The sequence below is a fragment of the Salvelinus fontinalis genome, chromosome 2 (assembly GCF_029448725.1).
Source record: "Salvelinus fontinalis isolate EN_2023a chromosome 2, ASM2944872v1, whole genome shotgun sequence".
Lineage (NCBI taxonomy): Eukaryota > Metazoa > Chordata > Actinopteri > Salmoniformes > Salmonidae > Salvelinus > Salvelinus fontinalis.
The window spans coordinates 72781097-72801431 of record NC_074666.1 but is presented as its reverse complement, the minus strand read 5'-3'; the positions used below and the strand labels follow the sequence as shown (position 1 = coordinate 72801431).

General features: G+C 45.5%; 1 long non-coding RNA gene across 1 annotated transcript; it reads right to left on the bottom strand.

Annotated features, from left to right (window-relative positions):
* Positions 1-4055: 4055 nt before the first annotated feature.
* Positions 4056-13671, bottom strand: LOC129825253 (uncharacterized). The gene is made up of 2 exons (XR_008754839.1): positions 13077-13671; positions 4056-5581 (listed from the first exon to the last, which is right to left on the bottom strand). It is a non-coding gene; the product is annotated as an uncharacterized LOC129825253 (long non-coding RNA).
* Positions 13672-20335: the final 6664 nt, after the last annotated feature.

Sequence of the window (20335 nt, the reverse complement as noted above, 5' to 3'; positions counted from 1 at the left end):
GCTCAGTGATCTGGTCATACGCTTCTCTCTCTATACATACATATAATAATATATAGAGCCACGGAGAGTAATGACAATATTACATGATAAACCCAATATTTCACAGATGAAAAACTAGCTGAAATACTGTAACTGTATACTGTAAAGATGATATAGTAACAATGCAAGCCAAAAGATGGGGGGGAAACATTTGTGCCAGTAATATCTGTCAAAGCATTCATCTGCTGTTGTTGAGAAGAGCCCTTGAAAATGACCCCAAAGCTATAAATATGAGGTGTGCTTAGTAGGCACTTTGGGCACACTCACTATTCATTCATCCAGGTTGTTGCATTAATCAAGATCCAATTCCATAGACTCGGCTACATTTCAAATAAAGTAGGGGTACTCTACTAAATATTCCATATCAGACTTAACATTGGCCAAAGACAACTTTTAAGTACCATAGTTACAGTATGAGCAAACTACACTGCTCAAAAAATAAAGGGAACACTTAAACAACACAATGTAACTCCAAGTCAATCACACTTCTGTGAAATCAAACTGTCCACTTAGGAAGCAACACTGATTGACAATAAATTTCACATGCTGTTGTGCAAATGGAATAGACAAAATGTGGAAATCATAGGCAATTAGCAAGACACCCCCAATAAAGGAGTGGTTCTTTCGGTGGTGACCACAGACCACTTCTTAGTTCCTATGCTTCCTGGCTGATGTTTTGGTCACGTTTGAATGCTGGCGGTGCTTTCACTCTAGTGGTAGCATGAGACAGAGTCTACAACCCACACAAGTGGCTCAGGTAGTCCAGGATGGCACATCAATGTGAGCTGTGGCAAGAAGGTTTGCTGTGTCTGTCAGCGTAGTGTCTAGAGCATGGAGGCGCTACCAGGAGACAGGCCAGTACATCAGGAGACGTGGAGGAGGCCGTAGGAGGGCAACAACCCAGCAGCAGGACCGCTACCTCCACGTTTGTGCAAGGAGGAGCAGGAGGAGCACTGCCAGAGCCCTGCAAAATGACCTCCAGCAGGCCACAAATGTGCATGTGTCTGCTCAAACGGTCAGAAACAGACTCCATGAGGGTGGTATGAGGGCCCGACATCCACAGGTGGGGGTTGTGCTTACAGCCCAACACCGTGCAGGACGTTTGGCATTTGCCAGAGAACACCAAGATTGGCAAATTCGCCACTGGCGCCTTGTGCTCTTCACAGATGAAAGCAGGATCACACTGAGCACGTGACAGACGTGACAGAGTCTGGAGACGCCGTGGAGAACATTCTGCTGCCTGCAACATCCTCCAGCATGACCGGTTTGGCGGTGGGTCAGTCATGGTGTGGGGTGGCATTTCTTTGGGGGGCCGCACAGCCCTCCATGAGCTCGCCAGAGGTAGCCTGACTGCCATTAGATACCGAGATGAGATCCTCAGACCCCTTGTGAGACCATATGCTGGTGCGGTTAGACCTGGGTTCCTCCTAATGCAAGACAATGCTAGACCTCATGTGGCTGGAGTGTGTTAGCAGTTCCTGCAAGAGGAAGGCATTGATGCTATGGACTGGCCCGCCCGTTCCCCAGACCTGAATCCAATTGAGCACATCTGGGACATCATGTCTCACTCCATCCACCAACGCCACGTTGCACCACAGACTGTCCAGGAGTTGGCGGATGCTTTAGTCCAGGTCTGGGAGGAGATCCCTCAGGAGACCATCCGCCACCTATTCAGGAGCATGCCCAGGTGTTGTAGGGAGGTCATACAGGCACGTGGAGGCCACACACACTACTGGGCCTCATTTTGACTTGTTTTAAGGACATTACATCAAAGTTGGATCAGCCTGTAGTGTGGTTTTCTACTTTAATTTTGAGTGTGACTCCAAATCCAGACCTCCATGGGTTGATAAATTTGATTTCCATTGATCATTTTTGTGTGACTTTGTTGTCAGCACATTCAACTATGTAAAGAAAAAAGTATTTAATATGAATATTTCATTCATTCAGATCTAGGATGTGTTATTTTATTTTTTATAGCAGTGTATTTAAAAAAAATTGAGCAGTGTATATCAATTATGGGCTAATAGATTTCCTCTACCCCGGGAAATGTGATATAACAGAGACATCTGACAACCAGCAGCTTGTTTAATGACTGTCTTAGTGTGGTTGCTATTTCAGTGATTGTAGAAAAGTAACATTGTTACTCAGACACGTTCAAGCAGATTTGAAGAGGATTGTTTCCCTTCTTTTTAAAGGATAATTCGGGTTAATTGGGATGGAAATACTGGTGTACAAAGCCCCGTACTTGGATACAGCTGTTTTGACAATTAGTACATGGCCACAGTCCAATCCAAACAGCAGTTACAGTATGAACCCTGTTGTTCTCCTGTTCATCAGAATGGCAGAATTAACCGGCATAACTTATTTGTCCACTCTACTGACCATAATATTCACAAAGAAGTAAAGTTAATCATTTTCATGTGACTTTTTGTTCGTTGTTAAGGGAATACTTCGGGATTTGGGCCTTTTATCTACTTCCCCAGAGTCAAATGAATTTGTGGATGCCATAATCAACATCCATGGCACCTGGGGGACAGTGGCTTAACTGCCTTGCTCAGGGGGAGACAACAGATTTTTACCTTGTCAGCTCAGGGATTCAATCCAGCAACCTTTCCATTACTGGCCCAAAGCTCTAACCACTAGGCTACCTGCCACCCCTGACTGGAAGTCTATGGGTATCTATTAGCATGCTAGCAGATATTCATAGACTGCTAGTCATTGAGCTAACGCTAGTTTGCATTTGCACTTGTTAGCAACTTCATTCAAACATGCACGCAGAGACATAAATATGGTATCCACAAGTTCATCTCACTCTGGGGAAGTCCCGAAGTATCCCTTTAAGACAAGGCTTCATCAGAATATTATTATACCATGTGACTGTAGAGTGCAATGTCACAGCAAGGTGAACGATAGGACAGTGTACTCACATAGTGACATCCAAGTGTATGCCAACTAGAAATTAACGAAGCAGGATTTGTATTTCACTTTGATTGAACATTTGATATGTCATGGATAGCAGGATAGCCTAGTCTGCAAGGGCTTTGAACTTAATATTCACACACAAGGTGTCCTTACACAATGAATGTATGGGATAACAAATTAATGAATACATACATAAACTGAGAACGATCAAATAAGACATTGTAGTTCAAGTTGTTGGACACTGAATATTGTGCTTTGGGGTGACAAACATAATTCAATTTGAAGAATTACAGATCATGTATTGAGATGTCAGAAACGGTGTTTATTTATGTATCTGTTGCTTGGGGTAACATTTTATGGATTTTAAATTGTCAAATCAAATATTCTAAAGGCTATTCCTTTTCATTCTGTATGAGTGAAAGCATCACACTGCTAGTTTCACCGTTATCTTCCACAAGAGGGTGCTTACTTACTGAGCTTAAGCAACTCCTTGTTATTAACGTAGCCACATCAATCACTTTCTGATGTGAAAAGCTTTTCTAGTACAAGATGTCGATGACAATAAGCAAGCCTTTCAAACCTGTCGTCTTTCATTTCAAAATGTACAGTAATAGGGCCTGCCTGACTAGAAGGCCTCCTCCGCACACGAATGCATGCACACACGCACACACACAAGTGATGTATATATGAATATACAGTACACTTTACAATAGTGAGATCAAAGGTACAGTATATGAAGTGTATTTGAAAGTTGAGCAATCTGAAAAGGGACTATTATGCTCTGCAGGCTGATCAACTCATGAACTCATTAACTGATCAGTCTGATCAACTCATGAACTCATTAACTGATCAGTCTGATCAACTCATTAACTGATCAGATACAGATACTCCACAGCTGCTGTAGGCGCGTGTTTGTGTTTTATACCCCTCATATCAGACGAGAGAACCAACATTGAATTCTTGCTGCTCCTTCAGTGAAGATTGTTTGATAACATGAAACAGTCCATTGAAGTCGGTCAATGATGCTCCAGTATGCTCTGGAGCTAATAAACGGTGCTTTGCCACTTGTCAACAAGTTCAGTCAACAAGAAACACTGTGTCCTCATTTATGGAACGTTTAGTGTGAGCTTATGTGTTCTTCTAACTCATATTCAAAACGCAAGAGGACAACGTGTTCGTTTCAGACATTATCATGTGTTGTCAATCATCAACATCTCAAGAATCTCATCATGAAGCCGTCCCTATAGTGCAGATTACGTACCAGATATACTACTGTAACAGGCTTAATGCTGAGTATGAGTTCTGTGTCTTATAGGTAATGTAAGCCTTTGTTCTGATTTGCAATAAGTCGAGTGACAATGAGGACAAAATAAATAGGCCATAAAAACATATTCCACACAAATAGTCCCCCATGGCCTTGATGAGCTCTTAAGGACATGTCAGACATCCTGGCTGTAAATGAACTTGATGTTGAACAGGACGACTCTGCTTGAAAATTGGGTTTCTAAAGATTGAAAATGTGTCTGCTGTCTTCTCTGGTTCTTATCGCTTTTTCATTTAGATCTCTGTCTAGCCAGCTGCCAGATGATGTAGCCTGGCCTGCTGCATGCCATCTTAGAGATAGTCAGTCACAATCAGTCAGTATCAGAGGGGAGTGTGGCAGCTCGAACACACTTCACACAGGGTCAATTTGATTTATAAGAAATGGAGGGACGGACCAACACAAACGGGCCTTGTTGCCTGCGAGTGCCTCACAGCTCTGTCTCACAGTGTTGGCCATTGTGTGGCCTGCCATGGAGCAGGGCCCTGGATGCATCTCGGAACAGGCTTCCAGACCCTTACATCTGCTGGACACTAACAAAGACTCATAGAAAACGTCTCATACCACAAGATGGTTCTTCCTGGACCGTTTTATTCTTTGTCTTGTAAATAAAGAAAAGAGGCGGAGTAGAAAGATGTTTAGTGTCTGTCCATTCCTTCCATGTCTTAGCTTTGACCCGGGGTGCCAGGTCACTCTGGCCAGTAATGAGAACCCATATGTGTGACTAATGTTTCCTCCTCCTGGTTCTAAAAGAGCCTTGTCCCACTCAATGTTCACTGTGACTAGTTAACGGACACTTCTCTCATTTGGCTGTTTGCTTCCTTACGACGTAGTCTCAGCCCAACATGGTAAGGCTTTGTTTTTAATGCTATTATTATCCGTCTCTGTTATCAGTGACATTTTTGACAGTACTTTATGTGCAGTGTTACATTTTTTGACATTTATGAGTTTCTTCAATGGAACACTGTTGCAACAATTGTGGTAGTCAGACAGAATGGGTACAGGAGATTCATTGGCTCTGTTCAAGCCTTTGTGTCGGATGTAGTTGTATTTTATTTCTCATCCTTTTGAGTTTGGTGGATTTTTATTCTGCTTAGACATGGTCTGTCTGTCTCTGTCCAGATATAGCTCTCATATCCCGCTTCTTCTGCAGCACGATGTGTGCCCTGTGGGGGGGGCTGCCAATACACTTTGATCTTCACTGTTGGTTTTAAATGTCCCTCTGTCCCTCAGCCACCCTGCTCTCCTAGCTCAGTCAAATTCCCTCTTCTTCTGTGTCTTCAGGAAGGCTCTGTTTCCCTTGAAAGAAAAAAGCAGAACCTGTTAAATGAAGTCTGGATTGTTTATTGTCACGTTCATTAGCCTGTGTAAGAAACAAGGCTCACTGATTTGTCCATGTTCGCCCCTTTTTATCATTATCATGTGTGGAGTTACGGTATGTTGTTTTACAAGACTTTTCTCATAATTACTGAAACTTACAGTACAGTTAGTACTGTACATGCCCTGGAGCCACAGAGAAAATCATGTAAAAACGAATTACATTTAGTCTACAGTTTTGTGAGTGTTTCAGATTAAGAGTCACTTACCTTACTGAACTTGAATGCAACATTTTGTTGCAATATATTTTTTAACATGTACACAAATGTGGGTGACTGACAACAAGCACCACAGTGCCTTCATTTTAATTGATTTGATTGGACAGTATGGTAGATATTATGTGCATAGTAGAGCCTGAGGTTGCAGGTTGAATCAATGCAGATGCAGTGTTTTTGAAATCACCTCAGTATGTAGACATTCTAAACAAAGGGTCATACAATGACAATCAACTCGATTGACTGATGACTCAAAGCTAGCACAAGTACAACATTTGCAGTGTGATTTCATCTATTCCTCCCACTCTCGTTCTCTGGAACATTTCCCAATTACCTTTCGCTAAGCCCTGCCCCGTTTGGTTACTGTTGCAACCTCGGGCAACATTTTCCCAAGAAGCCCAATTCCCCATTCAACCACTGGCGAAATCCTCTCAAAATGATCTCAAACTGTTTATAATATATAATGAAATGAAACAGTACCTCAGTGGGTTAAACACAGACTACGCCTTACACAGACTACGCCTTACTAACCCTTGGTTATGTTGTGGTGGACTGTCATTACAATTGCTTCAAGGGAACCTGGTAATGTTTGTAGTGTAGCTAACCACTGAGTGGCGCTGAATTCACTCAGCATGCAGTCAAAGCTATAACCACTTCTGGAGCTAACTAGTGCTCTCAAATTGTATCGTGATCTCGACAGCAGATGAGAGTTGAATTCATAACATTGCTAACTTAGCTAGCTAACATACATTTTTTTGAAAACAAGTTATACAATGTAACAAAAGTATAATTTCAGATTCGAAAAATACTCCATCAACAGACTCTGCACTTCAGGAATCACAATACTCCCTTTGCACTGTTCAATTATTAAGCTGTGTCATTTTTTTTTAATAACTCAGTTTTTGCCATAGCCCTCACTGGCTTTCATGCAATTGGAAAGTGAGCTTGTCCAATGTGTCGGACTCGACAGTTGTCGCACTGCGAAATTCTGGGCCGGAGCTTAGCGAATGGTCATTTGCTGTTGAAAGCAATTTGAAGTTGAAAACTGTTACAGGGCACTCGGTGCACCACCAAGACTTCCTGGAGTGACAGTGAGAGGGCTTTGCCCACCGGGCCACACCGCTGAGTGAGAGAGATAGGCCCTAAGTAGGATGGATACAATAGGCAGAGAGATACATTGACATCCAGAGCCGAGTGTAGAGAAAATCAGTCAGCGGTGAGGATTTAACACTAGGCCAGGCTCTTCCTTTAGTACCCCTGTCTCTAACCAGCTTCAGGTGCTGCACTATAATAATCCCCCTATTGCAGGTAGCACAAAGTGGGGTTAATGCTCTCATTCATTCCCAGTCATACCAATGAAGCCACAGAAGGGCATGCTAACAGCAAGAGCCCAGACTCTCCTCTGTAGTGATGGGAGAGGGCCTGTCCTGTTGCTTTGTTGGTATTCAATGGGAACTGAGGATACTGGAGGGGAGTATACTCTATAAAGAGCCTCCTCCCAGGGGTTGCAGTGGGAGCATCACCCCAGAGGATTGTGGGATTTGGCAGGAGATATCCAGAGGATTTTGTCCTTTTAAATTCTTTGAAAGCTTGGACGCCGTTCCGCTTTATTCAGCAGTTTTTTGCCAGGGGACATGTGAAATCGCTACAGCTCAGGGAAGTGAGATAAATCACATATGATACAAATCTCAAGATAAGAATCTGTCATTTACATCTCTCTGGGAGGATTAATTAGTTAACGATTCATGTCTACGGCAAAAAGTACCAGTTCACTGCTATTCCATGGTTCAGAGGATGGTATGCTGCCTAAGATGCATTAGGTCAGGGTTAGTAGTGGCCATTATACTTGTATAAAGTCTGATTTATGTTAAGCTAATGGACATTGTGCTCCTTGGTGATACAGTATGTTCATGATTTGTCTGACAGTGTAATCACATACAGTATGTCCTTATTGGGAGCATGAGGAAGGATAATGCATTTTATGAGCTCATGATAAATGACTGAGGATAGTTTCCTGCAGCACAGCATGGCTCGTCAATGAAGACGAGGCGCTTTGTATTGTACTCACTCACTATTGTACTCACTGCAAACTGCTCACTGCAAGCCCAGTGCTTTATATCAGAAAGAGAGACAGAAAGGAATCCCTTTTATCTTGTACATCAAACGAGTGTAGATATCAGCAGGATCTCTCTGCTTTATCATTCCATTAATATCCTTCCCTTCCTCTCCTCCCTTTCCCCCTCTCCTCCCCCTCTGTCCCCACACTCCTCAGTGGATCTGGGGTAGGGTCGTGACTAGCAGCCAGTCACCATGAACTCTGGTACAGGCAGAGTTCAGCAGGCCCTCTGTCAGATACAGCAGACAGCTTTGACTGGGCAACACACTGTTGCTAATGACAATTAATCGCCGGTCAGGCCATCCCTGTAGATTAAAGAGGACTTTTGCCTTATAAAGTACACTGAAGTAAATTCTGCTGTCGCAATGTGACCAGGAGCTTTATGGGTGTGTATGAGCCTTCTGGGAACTGCTGATAAGGTCCAAGAAGCTGTTATTGTTATTTATCCAGATAGTGAATCATTGGGAATAACACCCTCCAGCCAAGGGAATGCAATATGAAAGCCCTGAAGAAAGCACTGTGAGCCGAAAAGAATAGCTTCTAAAAAATAACAGCACATCGGAATGGATGTTGTTTGCTTATGTAAGAATGCTATTCATTGACTACAGCTCGGCGTTCAACACCATAGTACCCTCAAAGCTCATCACTAAGATAAGGATCCTGGGACTAAACACTCCCTCTGCAACTGGATCCTGGACTTCCTGACGGGCCGCCCCCAGGTGGTGAGGGTAGGTAGCAATACATCTGCCACACTGATCCTCAACACTGGAGCTCCACAGGGGTGCGTGCTCAGTCCCATCCTGTACTCCCTGTTCACCCATGACTGCATGGCCAGGCACGACTCCAACACCATTAAGTTTGCAGACGACACAACAGTGCTAGGCCTGATCACAGACAACGACGAGACAGCCTATAGGGAGGAGGTCAGAGACCTGGCCGTGTGGTGCCAGAATAACAACCTATCCCTCAACGTAGCCAAGACTAAGGAGATGATTGTGGACTACAGGAAAAGGAGGACCGAGCACGCCCCCATTCTCATCGACGGGGCTGTAGTGGAGCAGGTTGAGAGCTTCAAGTTCCTCGGTGTCCACATCAACAACAAACTAGAATGATCCAAACACACCAAGACAGACGTGAAGAGGGCACGACAAAGCCTATCGGAAACTAAAAAGATTTTTCATGGGTCCTGAGATCCTCAAAAGGTTCTACAGCTGCAACATCGAGAGCATCCTGACTGGTTGCATCACTGCCTGGGACGGTAATTGCTTGGCCTCTAACCGCAAGGCACTACAGAGGGTAGTGCGTACGGCCCAGTACATCACTGGGGCTAAGCTGCCTGCCATCCAGGACCTCTATACAAGGCGGTGTCAGAGGAAGACCCTAAAAATTGTCAAAGACCCCAGCCACCCCAGTCATAGACTGTTCTCTCTACTACCGCATGGCAAGCAGTACTGGAGTGCCAAGTCTAGGACAAACAGGCTTCTCAACAGTTTTTACCCCCAAGCCATAAGACTCCTGAACAGGTAATCAAATGGCTACCCAGACTATTTTCATTGTGTGCCCCCCCCCCCAAACCCTCTTTTTACGCTGCTGCTACTCTGTTTATCATATATGCATAGTCACTTTAATTATACATTCATGTACATACTACCTCAATTGGGCCGACCAACCAGTGCTCCCGCACATTGGCTAACCGGGCTATCTGCATTGTGTCCCGCCACCCGCCAACCCTTCTTTTACGCTACTGCTACTCTCTGTTCATCATATATGCATAGTCACTTTAACCATATCTACATGTACATACTACCTCAATCAGCATTACTAACCGATGTCTGTATGTAGCCTCGTTACTATATATAGCCTTTCTTTTTACTGTTGTTTTATTTCTTTACTTACCTATTGTTCACCTAACACCTTTTTTGCACTATTGTAAGTCAGCATTTCACTGTAAGGTCTACACTTGTTGTATTCGGCGCACGTGACAAATACACTTTGATTTGATTTCAAGGGAACATGTACAGTGGTGGACTAATATATTAGAACCCTTGAACTTCTGAAATAAGTTCAAATGGAACCATTTTTTATTGGATTGTCAACATTGCAGAACCGATTTTTGGGGGTAAACTTAGGTTTACAATGTTATTTGAGAAAATTTCAACAAATGGTATGGACAAACTAAATGGCACCCAGGAGCTAATACTTGTATTAAACAGCCTTTGGCGAACATAACTGCAAAAAAACACTTATTGTAATCATCAATGGGGTTGCTGCACATGGCAATATGGCCCATTTTTCAGCTGCAAACTGATCAAATTTTTCAATGTTTGAGTGATGCCTTTCACCAACTGCTGTTTTCTGATCTCACCATAGGTTTATGATGGGATTCAGATCTGGACTCATTGCTGTCCACTGCAGGAGTCCAGTGTTTATTCTGGAACCATTCCTGGGTGCTTTCTCATTTGTGTTTGGGTTGTTGTTCTGCTGGAAGACCCACAACCTTCAACAGAGACCAGTGGAGGAAAAAGTACCCAATTCTCATACTGGAGTAAAAGTGAAGATACCTTAATAAAAAAAAGTAGAAGTGAAAGTCCCCCAGTAAAATACTACTTGAGTAAAAGTCTAAAAGTATTTGGTTTTAAATATACTTAAGTATCAAAAGTATGAATAATTTAAAACAAACCATACGACACAATTTTCTTGTTTTTTTAATTTACGGATAGCAAGGGTCACACTTCACTCAGACATCCTTTACAAACAAAGCATTTGTGTTTAGTGAGTCCGCCAGATCAGAGGCAGTAGAGATGACCACGGATGTTCTCTGTTTACTGAGTCCGCCAGATCAGAGGCAGTAGAGATGACCACGGATGTTCTCTGTTTACTGAGTCCGCCAGATCAGAGGCAGTAGAGATGACCACGGATGTTCTCTGTTTACTGAGTCCGCCAGATCAGAGGCAGTAGAGATGACCACGGATGTTCTCTGTTTACTGAGTCCGCCAGATCAGAGGCAGTAGAGATGACCACGGATGTTCTCTTGATAAGTGTGTGAATTGGACCGTTTTCTGTCCTGCTCAGCATTCAAAATGTAATGAGTACTTTGTCAGGGAAAGTGTATGGAGTAAAAAGTACATAATTTTCTTTAGGAATGTAGTGAAGTAAAAGTCAAAAATATAAATAGTAAAGTACTTTAAAATATTTTTACTTAAGTACTTTACACCACTGACAGAGACACAGTATTAGGACACTGGGTTGAACATGGCACTCCAGAACACCTTGGTAATCTGCTGATTTCATGATGTCTTGCACACGTTCAAGGCCCCCAGTACCAGAGGCAGCAAAGCCACAGCATTTTCAAACCTGCCCATGTTTAATGTAGGGAGGGTGTTCTTTTCTTTGTTTGCTTCCTTTGCTCATCGATAAACATAAAGCTGATCTGTGTTGTCAAAGAGCTCTAATTTTGTTCCATTAGGCTTGTTTAGGTGGGGGTTTGCAGAGTGCAAAGGGGCTTTCTTTTGTCTCTTTCAGCAGTGGGGTCTTCTCAGTTTACCAACAACCACATGAAGGGTTCAAAGAAAATAACACCCTTCCTACAATCAAACAAGCTTTCCCATTCCTTGCCACAGTTCAATATTTCCTGAATGAATCATTACATTAATTATGACATTGTTCCTAATTAAAACAGATCTTTCATACACAGCTGTGTCTGCGCCTGCAATCAGCCTGCTTTAGAAATGTGGCAGTACTTTGTACTGTAACTGGGTAGAAATTAGCAGACACTGCTAATTGGGAACATTAGAGGCTGATGCAACCCCTCCGTGATATGCAGATACGTAGTATGGAATATTATGTATATTAATCAAGGGCGCAAATCAATTACAGTAAAAAAACAGAACAAAATCAAAATTTCTCAATGAATAGTTCATATTTTTACTCATGAGCAAGACTGGGAAACAGTCCCAGCTTATCAAATCACATTTATTTATATAGCCCTTCTTACATCAGCTGATATCTCAAAGTGCTGTACAGAAACCCAGCCTAAAACCCCAAACAGCAAGCAATGCAGGTGTAGAAGCACGGTGGCTAGGAAAAACTCCCTAGAAAGGCCAAAACCTAGGGAGAAACCTAGAGAGGAACCAGGCTATGAGGGGTGGCCAGTCCTCTTCTGGCTGTGCCGGGTGGAGATTATAGCAGAACATGACCAAGATGTTCAAATGTTTAGAAATGACCAGCATGGTCAAATAATAATAATCCCAGTAGTTGTCGAGGGTGCAACAAGTCAGAACTTCAGGAGTGTGAATTATCTGGTAGTGAAACGAGTGGTATGTTTGTGACAGAAGCCAGCGGCCACCAGCCCTGCAGCGGGGGATGAGACTAAGAGTGTCCCTCTTCCCCAAGGCTGGAGATGTTACATGTCACCCGAGGGATGCAGGTACTACGTCAACACTGGCAGCAGAGGTAAGCCAGGCACACAGCTCCACCACAACCCTACTGACATGCTCACTCATGTGAGAGGAGGATCAATATTATGAGGAGGGTGGAAGAAATCTGTCAGATCCTCCACTCCTATTGGCTGAGATTCACCTTCTGCCAGCACCATAGATTTCTACAATACCCCTCTGACTATGTATATATAATGTATATATCTGCATTATTACTGTAGCTATATAATCTGCCCGATTATGCTGGAACCAATACATATTTCATAATTTCACGAGCAAAAAAAGTGTGATGCGTCCACACGCATAAAGCTTACTGTCACGTTCGTTGATGGAAGAATCAGACCAAGGTGGTAAGCGTACATCATTTTATTTGATGAACACAAAAAAATTAACTACAACCGACCGTGAGCTACATGAAATGCAGTGCAGAACGCAACTACACACAAACAAGATCCCACAAACTAAAGGTGGAAAAAAGGCTGCCTAAGTATGAGACAACGATCAGAGACAACGATAGACAGCTGCCTCTGATTGGGAACCATACCCGGCCAACAAAGAAATAGAAAAACTAGAATGCCCACCCAAATCACACCCTGACCTAACCAAATAGAGAAGTTAAAAGGCTCTCTAAGGTCAGGCGTGACACTTACCTCATTTTTATTTTATTTTTTTACTGCGTCAGGTTAGCGTTCACAGATGTTTGCCTTAACAGCCTTCTCCAGTGTGTAGGTTCACATCTTTTTAAATCAGAAACCATCAGTTCCATTTGTCAGTGTTTTGTTTCGTAACCATAGTTTCCAATTCTGCTGTGAAATGCTGCCGTCTCAGAGAGCTCATTACCATTCCCCATTCTCAACATCTCTCCAGCCCATTCATCTGAAGGAGGGCTTAACATCTCATCCACTTTCATCTGATTAGCCCAAATGTGTGGTGATGGCAGCCACTGCTGCAGGTACCTCAGCAGCTCAACCCATGTGTTCCACAAAGCCGTCCTGTGTAATGACATTTAAACAACCCCTGTTTACTAGACAGAAGAAATACCTGCTTGTTTAATACCAGGGCTAATAGGCAGCCAACCTTTCATTGAGATGCTTATCGGACCCTTTTCATTTGGTGGTATGATTCTGCACTACACAGACAGAGCTGTGTGTGTGTGTGCGTGCGTGCGTGTGTGTGTGTGTGTGTGTGTGTGTGTGTGTGTGTGTGTGTGTGTGTGTGTGTGTGTGTGTGTGTGTGTGTGTGTGTGTGTGTGTGTGTGTGTGTGTGTGTGTGTGTGTGTGTGTGTGTGTGTGTGTGTGTGTGTGCGTGTGTGTGTGTGTGTGTGTGTGTGTGTGTGTGTGTGTGTGTGTGTGTGTCCCTCAATGGGATAGGAGCCAGAGAAAAAGACTGTTTCCCACAGGACAAAGCCAGGCTTCACCCACAGCAGCTCCAACACTCTGGCAGAACACTGCACCTTGGCACACCACACACTGTAGTAGAGATAAAGACCCAGGGGCTATTTTATAAAACCATATGCTGTAACACTCAATATTATACGGAATTTTATTATGGGACTTTAATTGAACTGCATAATGATTAGAATGTGTTTTTGAATTACACTGATTAGAGATGCTATTTTTAAAGGGCACTCAGTTGTATTTTCAAGCAAATCGAACACTTTTATTACTCAAGAGCCTGTAATGTACCGATGTTATCAGATCATTGTATATACAGTGTCTCTGCCTGATTGATAGTCAGAAAGCATCTCTAACACTGTCCAGATAACAAAGGACTTCTTGCTCCACTATCTGGAATGATGTTTCTTTGATGCCGGGAACATTCTGAGAGAATGTCAAGAATCTCAATAGTTTTTTCTGCAAGTGAATCATTCATTTCAATACTTTTCATTTCAAGTATTCTCTTCTTGTTTCTCTGTTCTCAACTAAAAGAGAACACTGATTATCAGAACACTGTAGTCGCCCACTATAGTCCTGTGTGACCTCGTCCTCTACAAAACTTTCTGAACATTTCTGAATGGTTGTGCTCTCCACCTGTGTTCTTTGGAGTTTCATTCAGCGTTCAGGGAAACTGTGGAACTGTGTGTCCATTGTGCCTTACTCCTCATTTGGCTTTAACCATTTATGTGTCCTTCCAGAAACAACATGGGAACGGCCCTCCGCTACTTATGGAACCCCAGTGAGACCACCGACACAAAGGAACTCCTTACCAGAAGGTAACATCAGGCCTCTTCTGATTTAAATCTACCATATCTATTGAGTTAAATAAGTGTCAAAAGTGTTGCTTGCATCGATATAGCAATTCCTCTTCTTCGCTGTGTAGTAGCTGTACAACTGAAGCGTTAGCAATCTAACTTGACCGAGCTAGCTGGAACCCTTGTTGGCTTATTTAGGGGCATTTCAGGTTCTGCCTCCCATTACTGTATGTCTGAGGAACACCATCCCAGGCCAGTAGATGGTATTCCACTGCTGGCATGTTCTCTCCACACACTGGGAGAACAACCAGGGAGATAACAGCCAGCTGTAGGGATTTGTCAGACCAGACAAGGCTAATCCTCCCAGAAGGGGCGCGGGCAGTAATGGAGCCCAGGTTAAAGGATCTCTCTGCCTGGCTAGTCCAGCCCGGATCCTCCCTGGGCTCCGGATGCCCGGCCCGGCACTGGAGACGAGCCCCAGGAAGTTAGGGATTGGGCAGATTGGGGGTAAGGTTAGAGAGGGTGAAGTAGTGTTGAACAGGAGGTGGGCTCAGATTACACTGCCTGTATCTGAGTCCATAACTCAGTCTGCTTGGATAATGCAAAGCATTCATGGAGTCAGCCATGGGCTCTAGAATAAGTATGACTGCACCGCCATGGGCTCCCTATCTGTGGCAGAGCATTCTGTTGATGATACCGCAGATACCCACCTAATGAGACTTCATACCATTCCATTTCAGCACACTGTTGTTTTGAGACCTCGTAAAATAGCTTGATCCCTTGATATATATTTCTGTATATGTCTCTCTAACAGAGTATCCCCCTCTGATCCCTATTCGCCTCGTCTCCGCTCCATTATGTGTGAAGTAGAGCTGGGTCATTATGTCATCTCTTTACATGGCTGTGGTGCTCAGCCTCCCTCAGGGGTCATTATGTTGTGTCTTTACATGGCTGTGGTGCTCAGCCTCCCTCAGGGGTCATTATGTCGTGTCTTTACGTGGCTGTGGTGCTCAGCCTCCCTCAGGGGTCATTATGCCGTGTCTTTACGTGGCTGTGGTGCTCAGCCTCCCTCAGGGGTCATTACGTTGTGTCTTTACATGGCTGTGGTGCTCAGCCTCCCTCAGGGGTCATTATGTCGTGTCTTTACGTGGCTGTGGTGCTCAGCCTCCCTCAGGGGTCATTATGCCGTGTCTTTACATGGCTGTGGTGCTCAGCCTCACTCAGGGGTCATTATGTTGTGTCTTTACATGGCTGTGGTGCTCAGCCTCCCTCAGGGGTCATTATGTCATGTCTTTACATGCTGTGGTGCTCAGCCTCCCTCAGGGGTCATTATGCTGTGTTTTTACATGGCTGTGGTGCTCAGCCTCCCTCAGGGGTCATTATGCTGTGTCTTTACATGGCTGGGGTGCTCAGCCTCCCTCAGGGGTCATCATGCCGTGTCTTTACATGGCTGTGGTGCTCAGCCTCCCTCAGGAGTCATTATGTTGTGTCTTTACATGGCTGTGGTGCTCAGCCTCCCTCAGGAGTCATTATGTTGTGTCTTTACATGGCTGTGGTGCTCAGCTTCCTTCAGGAGTCATGCTGATGTACAGTTGAAGTCAGAAGTTTACATACACTTAGGTTGGAGTCATTAAAACTCATTTTTCAACCACTCCACAAATTTCTTGTTAACAAACTATAGTTTTGGCAACTCGGTTAGGACATTTACTTTGTGCATGACACAAGTCATTTTTCCAACGATTGTTTACAGACAGATTATTTCATTTCTAATTCACTGCCTCACAATTCCAGTAGGTGAGAAGTTTACATACACTAAGTTGACTGTGCCTTTAAACAGCTTGGAAAATTCCAGAAAATTATGTCATGGCTTTAGAAGCTTTTGATGGGCTAATTGACATCATTTGAGTCAATTGGAGGTGTACCTGTGGATGTATTTCAAGGCCTACCTTCAAACTCAGTGCCTCTTTGCTTGACATCATGGGAAAATCAAAAGAAATCAAAAGAAGCCAAAAAAATTGTGGACCTCCACAAGTCTGGTTCATCCTTGGGAGCAATTTCCAAACGCCTGAAGGTACCACGTTCATCTGTACAAACAATAGTATATAAGTATAAACACCATGGAACCACGCAGCTGTCATACCGCTCAGGAAGGAGATGCGTTCTGTCTCCTAGGGATGAACGTACTTTGGTGCGAAAAGTGCAAGTCAATCCCAGAACATCAGCAAAGGACCTTGTGAAGATGCTGGAGGAAACAGGTACAAAAGTATCTATATCCACAGGAAATCGAGTCCTATATCGACATAACCTGAAAGGCCACTCAGCAAAGAAGAAGCCACTGCTCCAAAACCGCCATAAAAAAGCCAGACTACGGTTTGCAACTGCACATGGGGACAAAGATCATACTTTTTGGAGAAATGTCCTCTGGTCTGATGAAATAAAAATAGAACAGTACAACAAAGTCAAGGTATTTTAGTGGCCATCACAAAGCCCTGACCTCAATCCCATAGAAAATGTATGGGTAGAACTGAAAAAGCGTGTGTGAGCAAGGATGCCTACAAACCTGACTCAGTTACACCAGCTCTGTCAGGAGGATGGGGCCAAAATTCACCCAACCTATTGTGGGAAGCTTGTGGAAGGCTACCTGAAAGGTTTAACCCAAGTGTCACGTTCCTGACCTGTTTTCCTTTGTTATGTATTTGTTTTAGTTGGTCAGGGCGTGAATTGGGTGGGTTAGTCTATGTTTTCTATTTCTATGTGGGGTTTTGTGTTCGGCCTGGTATGATTCTCAATTAGAGACAGGTGTGTATCGTTTGTCTCTGATTGAGAGTCATACTAAGGCAGCCAGGGTTTCACTGGTGTTTTGTGGGTGTTTGTTCTTGTGTCAGTGTTTGGGCCACACAGGACTGTTGCAGGTTAGTCACGTTTGTTGGTTTGTTAATTTGTAGTGTTTTGTTGGTTTGCCATTAAATCATGAATACCTCCTACTCCGCATCTTGGTCCGATCCATGCTCCTCCTCGTCTGAGGAGGAGAACTACATTGACAACCTTTACAGAAACACCCACCAAACCAGGACCAAGCGGATTGGAGAAGGACGGCAAGAACAACAACAATGGGGAAAAGAGGAATGGACTTGGTAGGAGATCCTAGACGGTAAAGGACCCTGGGCAGAGCCAGTGGAGTGTCGCCGCCCCAAAGCGGAGCTGGAGGCAGCGAAAGCGGAGAGGAGGTTGTATGAGGCTAAGGCAAGGCAGAGCGGCTGGAAGCCCGAGAGGCTCACCCAAAAATTTCTTGGGGGGGGCTAAAGGGGAGTGTGGCGAAGCCGGGTTGGTTACCTGAGCCAACTCCCCGGGCTTACCGTGGAGTGAGAGGGCGTCGTACTGGTCAGACACCGTGTTATGCGGTAAAGCGCACGGTGTCCCCAGTACGCGTGCTTAGCCCAGTGCGGGCTATTCCACCTTGCCGCACTGGTAGGGCTAGGTTGGGCATCGAGCCGGATGCCATGAAGCCGGCCCAACGTATCTGGCCTCCAGTACGTCTCCTCGGGCCGGCGTACATGGCACCAGCGTTACAGGTGGTGTCCCCTGTTCGCCTGCATAGCCCAGTGCGGGCTATTCCACCTCGCCGCACTGGCAGGGCTACGGGGACCATTCAACCTGGTAAGGTTGGGGAGGCTTGGTGCTCAAGAGCGCGTGTCCTCCTTCACGGTCCGGCATATCCGGCGCCACCTTCCCACCCCAGCTCAGTACCACCAGTGCCTACTCCACGCACCAGGCTTCCAGTGCGTTTCCAGAGCCCTGTTCCTCCTCCACGCACTCTCCCTATGGTGTGTGTCTCCAGCTCAGTGCCTCCAGTTCCGGTACCACGCACCAGGCCTACTGTGCGCCTCAGCAGGTCAGAGTCGGCCGTCTGCCCAACGCCGCCTGCACTGCTCGTCTGTCCAGCGCCGTCTGAACTGCCTGCCTGCCCAGCACCATCTGAGCCATCCGTCTGCCCAGCGCCGTCTGAGCCATCCGTCTGCCCAGCGCCGTCTGAGCCATCCGTCTGCCCAGCGCCGTCTGAGCCATCCGTCTGCCCAGCGCCGTCTGAGCCATCCGTCTGCCCAGCGCCGTCTGAGCCATCCGTCTGCCCAGCGCCGTCTGAGCCATCCGTCTGCCCAGCGCCGTCTGAGCCATCCGTCTGCCCAGCGCCGTCTGAGCCATCCGTCTGCCCAGCGCCGTCTGAGCCATCCGTCTGCCACGAGCCTTCAGAGCCGCCCGTCTGTCCCGAGCCATTAGAGCCGTCCGTCAGTCAGGAGCCGCTAGAGCCGTCCGTCAGTCAGGAGCCGCCAGAGACGCCAGCCAGTCAGGAGCCGCCAGAGACGCCAGCCAGTCAGGAGCCGCCAGAGACGCCAGCCAGTCAGGAGCCGCCAGAGACGCCAGCCAGTCAGGAGCCGCCAGAGACGCCAGCCAGTCAGGAGCCGCCAGAGACGCCAGCCAGTCAGGAGCCGCCAGAGACGCCAGCCAGTCAGGAGCCGCCAGAGACGCCAGCCAGTCAGGAGCCGCCAGAGACGCCAGCCAGTCAGGAGCCGCCAGAGACGCCAGCCAGTCAGGAGCCGCCAGAGACGCCAGCCAGTCAGGAGCCGCCAGAGACGCCAGCCAGTCAGGAGCTGCCCTCCAGTCAGGAGCTGCCCTCCAGTCAGGAGCTGCCCTCCAGTCATGAGCTGCCCTCCAGTCATGAGCTGCCCTCCAGTCATGAGCTGCCCTCCAGTCCGGAGCTGCCCCTTATCCTGGTGCTGCCCCTTATCCTGGTGCTGCCCCTCAGTCAACTGCTACCCCTCAGTCTGTTACTGCCTTTTGGAATAGCGGGATTGACATGGAGGGTGAATATTGGGAGGAGGCCACGGAAGCGGGGGTTGACTATGGTGGGGTGGGGACCACGACCAGCGCCAGAGCCACCACCGTGGACAGACGCCCACCCAGACCCTCCCCTAGACTTTGTGCTGGTGCGCCCGGAGTTCGCACCTTAAGGGGGGGGTTCTGTCACGTTCCTGACCTGTTTTCCTTTGTTATGTATTTGTTTTAGTTGGTCAGGGCGTGAATTGGGTGGGTTAGTCTATGTTTTCTATTTCTATGTGGGGTTTTGTGTTCGGCCTGGTATGATTCTCAATTAGAGACAGGTGTGTATCGTTTGTCTCTGATTGAGAGTCATACTAAGGCAGCCAGGGTTTCACTGGTGTTTTGTGGGTGTTTGTTCTTGTGTCAGCGTTTGGGCCACACAGGACTGTTGCAGGTTAGTCACGTTTGTTGGTTTGTTAATTTGTAGTGTTTTGTTGGTTTGCCATTAAATCATGAATACCTCCTACTCCGCATCTTGGTCCGATCCATGCTCCTCCTCGTCTGAGGAGGAGAACTACATTGACAACCTTTACACCAAGTTAAACAATTTAAAGGCAATGCTACCAAATACTAATTGAGTGTATGTAAACTTCTGACCCGTTGGGAATGTGAATAAAAGCTGAAATAAATCATTCTCTCTACTATTATTCTGACATTTCACATTCTTAAAATAAAGTGGTGATCCTAACTGACCTAATACAGGGAATATTTACTATGATTAAATGTCAGGAATTGTGAAAAACTGAGTTTAAATGTATTTGGCTAAGGTGTACTACTTCTCTCCGACTTCAACTGTAATAACTACTCTAGCTCATTTTGAGATGGGCTGCCTTGATATGCAGC